Genomic DNA, 9832 nt, shown 5'->3' on the forward strand with positions numbered 1-9832 from the left:
CCACAGAAAGGGACAGGTTAATCAACCCCAATAACAACCAAAGAAAGGGACAGGTTAATCATGTGACGTTTGAGCCCAGAATGCACCGGACATCGTGTTTGGTATGTTCCCTGTCAACACAATTAATGCTACAGTTTTATTTGATTCCAGAGCTTCCCATTCGTGCATCTCTAAAAGATTTGCCTTGAAGAATCAATTTTCTTTTTCGCCGTTGGAAAATTCAATGGTTATTCAGTCCCCGGGATCAAAGCAAAGTACACAATGGTACTGCAAGGAGGTGAGCATTGAAATCAAAGGAACGAAGTTTTTAGCCAACCTTATTGTGTTGGAAGTAGTCGATCTGGACGTCATTCTAGGAATGGACTGGTTGACTACGAATAAAGGTTTTATAGACTGCTATAGCCGTACAGTAACTCTCACCGACTGTCAAGGGAAAATAGTAATGGTCGGTACAAAGAGAATGTCCACCTCGCAGGGAAAATTAAATCAAGTGGACATGATAGACTTATGCAAAGTTCCTGTGGTATGTGAATATCCAGACGTATTACCTGAGGAGCTACCAGGCATGCCACCGGATCATGAGATTGAGTTCGTTATTGAACTAGCACCCGGAACGGCACCCATCTATAAGAAGCCGTTCTGCATGGCATGAACAGAGCTGGTTGAGCTGAAGAAGCAAATCAAGGAGTTATTGGAGAAGGGTTATGTCCGACCCAGCTCGTCACCATGGGGATCACCGGTGTTATTCGCATAGAAAAAGGATGGTACCTTAAGGCTGTGTATTGATTATAGGGCACTCAACCTGGTCACCATCAAAAATAAATATCCACCACCATGGATCAATGACTTGTTCGACCAACTGGCTGAAGCCAAGGTGTTCTCAAAAATAGACTTGAGATCAGGCTACCACCAATTAAGAATCCGACCGTCAGATGTACCAAAGACTACCTTTACCACCAGATATGGATTGTATGAGTTCACTGTGATGCCATTTGGATTAACCAACGCTGCTGCTTATTTTGTGCATCTCATGAACAAGGTCTTTATGAAATACTTGGACAAGTTTGTGGTTGTGTTCATTGATGATATACTTATTTATTCCAAGACACCAGAAGAACATGAGCAACATCTTCGGATAGTCCTCGAGGAATTACGGAAAAATCAACTCTATGCCAAATTCAGTAAGTGTGAATTTTGGTTACGAAAAGTTGGCTTTCTAGGACATGTTCTGACACGGGATGGAATAGCAGTGGACCCAAGCAAGGTAAAAGATGTCTTGGGATGGAAGTAACCCACCAGCGTAACAGAAGTCAGAAGTTCTGTTGGTTTGGCTGGCTACTACCGACGATTTATTGAAGGGTTCTCCACTATAGCCAAACCCATGACTCACTTGCTCAAGAAAGATAAAAAGTTTGAATGGACCGAGGCATGCGAGAAAAGTTTCCAGGAACTAAAGAAGAGATTAACAACTGCACTCGTTCTGACAGTGCCAGATGTACACAAATTTTTTGATATATACTGTGACGTATCCGGAAAGGGCATTGGGTGTGTCTTAATGCAAGAGAGAAAACTTGTAGCATATGCTTCAAGGCAACTACGATGACATGAAGAGAATTATCCTACCCATGACTTGGAATTGGTAGCTGTGATACATGCCCTCAAGGAATGGCGGCATTACCTTCTTGGTAACCGATGTGAAATATACACGGATCACAAAAGCCTTAAGTATATCTCCACCCAACCAGAACTAAACCTACGGCAACGCTGCTGGCTAGAATTAATTAAGGACTATGATGTGGGGATTCATTACCACCCGGGTAAAGCAAATGTTGTGCCGGACGCCCTAAGTCAAAATCCATGCATCGACAATGACAGTGTGTGATTTCCACAGCATGAGTTCAACCAGGAGTTTGCCAAACTCAACATGGCTCTAGTCACAGAAGGAACGGTTTCTCAGCTAGAAGTAAAGCCCACGTTGGAAGCTCAGATCAAAGAAGCTCAGAAAGGACACCCCAGCATTGAAGGAATTGAAAGGAAGGTAAACTTAGGCAAGGCATCTGAGTTTACCATTATTGAGCAAGGAATCCTATGGTACAGAAGAAGGCTATGCGTGCCCGACAAAGAAGAGCTCAAGCAACAAATTTTGGCAAAAGCCCATACGACACCATACTCCATTCACCCAGGAGGAACCAAAATGTACAAGGACTTACATGAGAACTTTTGGTGGCACGGGATGAAAAGAGATATAGCTGTGTATGTTACACAGTGTGACTCATGTCAGTGTATAAAGGCAGAACATCAAAGGCCAGCCGGATTATTGCAGCCACTCAGAGTACCTGAATGGAAGTGGGACGAAATAGGAATGGATTTTATTGTCGGATACCGAGATCATGACACGGGAATGATGCAATCTGGGTTATCACGGATTTATTAACCAAGGTGGTACATTTCATTCCGGTAAAAACAACATACTCAACTCAGAGGCTTGCTAGGTTATACCTCTCTCGAATTGTCTGCCTACACGGAGTACCCAAGACCACAGTCTCCGACAGAGGCACTCAGTTTGTCTCAAGGTTTTGGGATCACCTGCAGCAGGCCCAAGGAACGCAACTGGTTTTCAGTACGGCATATCACCCACAAACAGGGGCACAGACTGAACGGGTAAACCAAATATTAGAAGACATGCTAAGAGCTTGTGTTCTTACTTATGGAGCCAGTTGGGAGGATAGCTTGCCATATGCGGAATTCTCATACAACAACAGCTATCAGGCAAGTCTAAAGATGTCACCCTTTGAAGCACTGTATGGCCGAAGATGTCGTACCCCACTCAATTGGTCTGAAACCGGAGATAGCCGAATCTTTGGCCCGAAAGTTCTCAAGGAAGCAAAAACAAAAGTGAAACTTATTCAGGATAGACTGAAAACAGCTCAGAGCCGTCAGAAAAGCTATTATGACCAGAAACATCGTCACGTCAGTTTCGAACCTGATGAGTATGTGTACCTCAGGGTTGAAGGAAATATGCCCTAGAGGCAATAATAAAGTTATTATTTATTTCCTTATATCATGATAAATGTTTATTATTCATGCTAGAATTGTATTAACCGGAAACATAATACATGTGTGAATACATAGACAAACAGAGTGTCACTAGTATGCCTCTACTTGACTAGCTTGTTGATCAAAGATGGTTATGTTTCCTAGCCATAGACATGAGTTGTCATTTGATTAACGGGATCATATCATTAGGAGAATGATGTGATTGACTTGACCCATTCCGTTAGCTTAGCACTCAATCATTTAGTATGTTGCTATTGCTTTCTTCACGACTTATACATGTTCCTATGACTATGAGATTATGCAACTCCCGTTTACCGGAGGAACACTTTGTGTGCTACCAAACGTCACAACGTAACTGGGTGATTATAAAGGTGCTCTACAGGTGTCTCCGAAGGTACTTGTTGGCTTGGCGTATTTCGAGATTAGGATTTGTCACTCCGATTGTCGGAGAGGTATCTCTGGGCCCACTCAGTAATACACATCACTATAAGCCTTGCAAGCATTGTGACTAATGAGTTAGTTGCGGGATGATGTATTACGGAACGAGTAAAGAGACTTGCCGGTAACGATCGAATCTCGGGCAAGTAACATACCGATGACAAAGGGCACAACGTATATTGTTATGCGGTCTGACCGATAAAGATCTTCGTAGAATATGTGGGAGCCAATATGAGCATCCAGGTTCCGCTATTGGTTATTGACCGGAGAGGTGTCTCGGTCATGTCTACATAGTTCTCGAACCCGTAGGGTCCGCACGCTTAACGTTACGATGACGGTTATATTATGAGTTTATGTGTTTTGATGTACCGAAGGAGTTCGGAGTCCCGGATGAGATCGGGGACATGATGAGGAGTCTCGAAATGGCCGAGACGTAAAGATCGATATATTGGACAACTATATTCGGACTTCGGAAAGGTTCCGAGTGATTCGGGTATGTTACGGAGTACCGGAGAGTTACGGGAATTCGTATTGGGCCTTAATGGGCCATACGGGAAAGGAGAGAAAGGCCCCAAAGGGTGGCCGCACCCCTCCCCATGGACTAGTCCGAATTGGAATAGGGAGGGGGGGGCGCCCCCTTCCTTCTTTCTCCTTCTCCCTTCCCTTCTCCTATTCCAACAAGGAAAGTAGGACTCCCCCTTGGCACGCCCTCCTCCTTGGCCGGCGGCCTCCCCCTTGCTCCTTTATATACGGTGCAGGGGGGCACCCCATGGACACACAATTGATCAACGATCTTTTAGCCATGTGCGGTGCCCCCCTCCACCATATTACACCTTGATAATATTGTAGCGGTGCTTAGGCGAAGCCCTGCGTCGGTAGAACATCATCATCGTCAACATGCCGTCGTGCTGACGAAACACTCCCTCAACACTCGGCTGGATCGGAGTTCGAGGGACGTCATCGAGCTGAACGTGAGCTGAACTCGGAGGTGCCGTACGTTCGGTACTTGATCGGTCGGATCGTGAAGACGTACGACTACATCAACCGCGTTGTGTTAACGCTTCCGCTTTCGGTCTACGAGGGTACGTGGACAACACTCTCCCCTCTCGTTGCTATGCATCACCATGGTCTTGCGTGTGTGTAGGATTTTTTTTGAAATTACTACATTCCCCAACAAGGGTATCCCCAATGAGAGGACTACCGAGATTTAAGGTCAAAGGAAAGCTAGCACCACGGTTTGTTGGACCATTTAGAATAATTGCACGGAGAGGCAGGGTTGCCTACCAACTAGAGCTACCAGCAAAATTGTCAGATGTTCATGACGTGTTCCATGTATCACAACTAAGGAGATGTGTTAGAAACCCGGACAAACAAGTCCAACACCAGGACCTGGATCTTCAACCAGACCTTACATATAAGGAGCGCCCGATAAAAATCTTGGAGGAGTCTGAACGGAGGACCCGGTAGAGCGTGATAAAATTTTATAAGGTTCAGTGGAGTAATCATACCGAGGAAGAAGCAACTTGGGAAAGAGAGGATCATCTCAGGACTGAATATCCGTACCTGTTTGAGGGACAGCTGAAATCTCGGGGACGAGATTTTTCTTAAGAGGGGTAGGTGTTGTAACACCCCAAAATTATCCCTTGGTTTTCAAATTTTATTTTCAAAATGGTTTCTTTATTTTTTTCTAATATCAAAAGCATTTCTTATGGTAGAAGAATTTTTGTGGCATTTTAAAAAATATTCCAAGGATTTGGTCACTTCACTCTTTTCAAACACTTCTAACTCATCCCAAAAATCTATTCTGTCACTCTAAATTCCTATCCTAGTCTTCCTCACTTTATAGGACAGTGTCCAACACCTCACTTCTCCACAAAAATATTTTTCCTCATATTTAATAAATTCCCAAGGTGGAATTTATGTTTATCAAGGTTTCTTTGGTTTACAAAGGAACCACATTCTAGGTGACTCTTCTGCATCCACAAAGATTACGCCAGCAACTAGACAGTACCCAAAACCCATTTCACCAAAAAAATCGGGTTCCACAGTTCAAAATTTTCAAATTACATGCAATTCCAATTTGGACCAAATTCACATTTCATGGTCTCCTTGCTCCAAAAATTCTGAAATTTGGCCAGACACTCTCTTATGCATAGAAACATCACCAGAAATATTCTCAAAATTTTCTAAAATGCCTAGAGCTCTCTGGCATTTTATCAAACACCTGTCGTGCATTGTTCACCACTGTCAAAAAGTTTCAGTAAAATTCAGAGTTGACAGAAGTTTAGAGAGAGAGGGAGATCGATGCCGTGCACTTCTCCTCTTCCACTTCCCCGCGCGGTGTCGTCTACCTAAGGCATAAATGAGATGCCCGGACCCCTCTGGTCAGTGCCTCGCCACCGACCAGCACATTGGCTGGCCGGTGCACCTGCCACCGCCCTCGGCAGCGGCGGCCGAGCGGATCAGCTCACCGACCAGCGCCTTCACTCCCCTACTGCTCCCCTGCCTACCACCTATCCACGCGGCACCTCTTCTGCGGCGTTAACCCACCGCCCAAACCGCCCCGCGGCTGGCTGGCAGTCGCCGGAGCCGATCGCCACCGCCACACCCGCGCGGACACCTCGCCGTGGATAAGGCCGTAGGACTGAGCTCCGTCCATGTTAATGCTTCTGGAGTATTCCCTCGACCTCATCCACTCCTCACCGCCCCTGACCGCCGTCCAAACCTACCTTGTCGGCCGGAATAACTCCGACGTGATCCACTCCGCCACTGACCTGCTCGGACCGCCTATAAAAGGCCACCCCGAGCCTCGTTCATCACCAACACCACTCCACCACCATCGCAATCTACCTCCCGCACACCACCTCGACCTCGAGAAGGTTGTCTTCCCCGGATCCGACTACCGGTCCGCCGCCACCCTCCCCGATCAGCACGACACCACTACTACACCTCCACCTCCAAAAATCTGCCAGTAGCCCACTGATCCACCATGTGATCGTTTTCGCGCTTCAATTTGACAACCTGAGCCCTCTCCGTTGATGCGCACAACCACCCGACGCCGCCGTCCGCCGGAGTCAACCTCGCCGTTGTTCTGGTGCTCGCCGGTGACCACCACGACCACCCACCGACACAGGGCGCCACCCTGAACACGTCCCGACCATCGCCGCTGGTGACCACCCCCTCCCCTCTGTACACGCGTGCGTAAAGCGCGTTTGAATTTCAAACCTGACGGGTGGGGCCAACCCATCAGTATTTTGTTCTTTTCTGTTATTTTCGGAAGCGTCTTTTGCCAGTTTACGCTTTCTTCTCTAGGAAGCATATTTCTGGCCGAGGCGTTTTCACTTATTACCGCAGGAACCCACTGGCAATTATTTTGTTACAGAAGGTTTTAAATCCTTAGTAACTTTTAAACCACAGATCAGTTTCAATTGTTTCTTTTTCTGAAATTCTTGTTTTTCACTCTAGTTTATTTTAGTATTTATTTAAAAATAGTTTGAGACAACTTTTGTGTACCTGCATGGTGGCATCGGAGTAGTTTTGCACCGTATAGTAGTAATAGTAGAAGCATTCATCGGTCACGTCAATTTGAGCACTATTGCATGAACCCTGTTGCATGTCATGTGAGCACTATTTGACTCTTCAGGTATTTTGCTAACGTATGAATGTGGAAAGAATACAGGAGTGTATCTCCTGCCTTGGACGTGCCGATGGGCGCGGACTGTGTTACGACACGACGGTGTCACTGTGGCATGTGAGACATGCCAGTCTTAATAAAAACACCTCCTGAGTCGACCTAGAATCCAGTCTTATTCCATTAAGCCTAACTACACACCGTGCTGCCACTTGTCTTCCCACAAGGGGAGTGCGATTTAGTAAGTTGTTAACCCCTTTCCGTGTACACACCACTTAGAGAGGCCACGATGAGGGTTCCATGGCCATGGACTAATGCCAGTCATCGGGTCAGGGGGCATGGGTGTATCCGGCTGGGCCGAGAGGTGGGGAACCCCTTGTAATCTGCGCATATTAATAGTGATCCCATGCTATTCGAGGCGATGGTCTCCCTGACTTAGAGTTTTTTCTTGAAAGATGCTTTGGGTGATTCCTGGCATCTGGAAAGTTATTCTGGTGTGTGCTGGTCAGGTGCGTTTCCAACCCAAAAACCGTAATGGAAATTAGTCATGGTCTAAACATTGGCTACAGAAATTCCATACATGTGGGTAAAGAGTACACCCTCTGCAGAGTTACATCTATTCGAATAGCCATGTCCACGGTCAAGGGCACAGTTGGGAAGGGTCAAGTATCGGTCCCAGTGTCGGTCTTTGGAGGAAGATAATTAAATTGAGCTTGATCCATCTTGCAGGATAATTATGGGCACCACCGAGGCTGCCATGAATAATATTGTTATGCATATTGATGTGATGGACTAACCCGTTTCTCTTATTTAATTGTACCGAGTGTCACTTATGATGGCTAGACTACCCGTGCACTCAGCTTTATTTTCTCTTCTGAGTATCACCTGGGATGGCTAGACTACCCGGATACTCAGTTTTATTTTCAAGGCCTTACGTGGCGTCGCTTGAGTTCTCGGGCGGTCCTGTCTCGCCCGATTCTCTTTTATACACCCGTTTGGCATTTCTTTTCAAGACCTTACGTGGCGTCGCTTGAGTTCTCGGGCAGTTCTGTCTCGCCCGATTCTCTTTTAGACACCCGTTCGGCATTTCTTTTCAAGACCTTACGAGGCGTCGCTTTCAGACACCCGTTTGGCATTTTTCCTAGAATTTCTCGGGCGGTCTAACGCTTGATGTTCCACTTTAAATTTCTTGGCTATCACTACAGTTATTTGATTATTTATCCACATCAGATCCACATTATCATGTCATGATTTAATTCCAGTCAACATGTGCATTTAGCATAGACCTTCATGAGCATTTGCATTCGTTATACTCCCTCCATTTTTATATACAAGGCCACAAACTCAAATTATAGGTACCAAGATAAAAATTAATGCGTGCTTTACAAGACAATTTGTTTTCTCGGTTACCAGGTTAATTAATAGGGTGCATGCACATTAGAGGTAACTGAGTGGCCGTGGTGGAGGAAGTAGGTGAGCATGTCATTATCATCCGCTACATGCATGCTAGTAATTAAATCATGGGTTACTAGTATGAGAAAATGTCATTAATATTTGCCTCGATTACTATTGGTGGACTTGTATAGATGCAAAATGTATTTTTCATAGTGGCCTTATATACAAAAATGGAGCGAGTACCTTTTGTTCATAATGTTTGCGAGTACATTCCTACGTACTCACAGGCTTGTCCCTGGCTATTGTCTTGGCCAGACCTGGAGGAGGATGAGCTTGCAGAGGAGGACTGCGCAAACGAGCCCAACACGTAGAGGTGTTCCCAGTCAGTCACCTGTGGATTTGGAGTCTACCACGTGTATCATCCACTAGTGCTTCCGCTACACAAATAAAATAGTCAAGCCTCACCCTGATGCTTGGCTTACTTTATTGTATTGGTGCTATATCACCGTCACCCACTGTCATATTCCACGGCCACCTGTTTTACAAGTTTGTACCAGATTGTAGAGCACTCTGGCTCAACCCGATGTAATATTATTTGTGTACTGGTTATCTATATCAAGGAAGTCCACCAGCAGTCCTGATCTTGGGGCTGGTGGGACTTTGGGCTATTCTGTGATTTATTACGGAAGTGAGCCTGACAAGCACATGTAGAGGATGGCTATTCCTTTTGATGGGACTTCTTCAAGGGGTTTAAGACTAAGCAGCTCCGAATTATGCCCGCTGCCCACCACTCTGAATCGTGCCATCTATGATAGGGAGTACTCCCATTTCAACAATGAGGTCCACTAGGTCTAGTACGTCCTGTAAGAAGAGACTGTCACGCAAAACATACATCTTGTTGCCTTCTTCCTCGTACGGTACGTACCACTAGTACATACTGATACGTCTCCAACGTATCTATAATTTTTGATTGTTCCATGCTATTATATATTATGTTTTGGATGTTTAATGGGCTTCATTATACACTTTTATATTATTTTTGGGACTAACCTACTAACCCAAGGCCCAGTGCAGATTGCTGTTTTTTTGCCTATTTCAGTGTTTCGTAGAAAAGGAATATCGAACGGAGTCCAAACGGAATGAAACCTTAGGGAGAGTTATTTTTGGAACAAATGTGATCTAGAGGACTTGGAGTGGACGTCAAGAAACAACCAAGGAGGCCACAAGGCAGGGAGGCGCACCTGCCCCCCTGGGCGCGCCCCCACTCTTGTGGGCCCCTCGTGGCTCCACCGACCTACTTCTTCCTCCTAT

The 9832-nt window shown here is 45.7% G+C and overlaps 1 long non-coding RNA gene across 1 annotated transcript; it reads left to right on the forward strand.

Annotated features, from left to right (window-relative positions):
- The first annotated feature begins 6289 nt into the window (after positions 1-6289).
- On the forward strand, positions 6290-9259 carry LOC123167161 (uncharacterized). Its single transcript, XR_006483823.1, has 2 exons — positions 6290-6664; positions 8837-9259. It is a non-coding gene; the product is annotated as an uncharacterized lncRNA (long non-coding RNA).
- Positions 9260-9832: the final 573 nt, after the last annotated feature.

Source organism: Triticum aestivum, chromosome 7D (assembly GCF_018294505.1).
Source record: "Triticum aestivum cultivar Chinese Spring chromosome 7D, IWGSC CS RefSeq v2.1, whole genome shotgun sequence".
NCBI lineage: Eukaryota > Viridiplantae > Streptophyta > Magnoliopsida > Poales > Poaceae > Triticum > Triticum aestivum.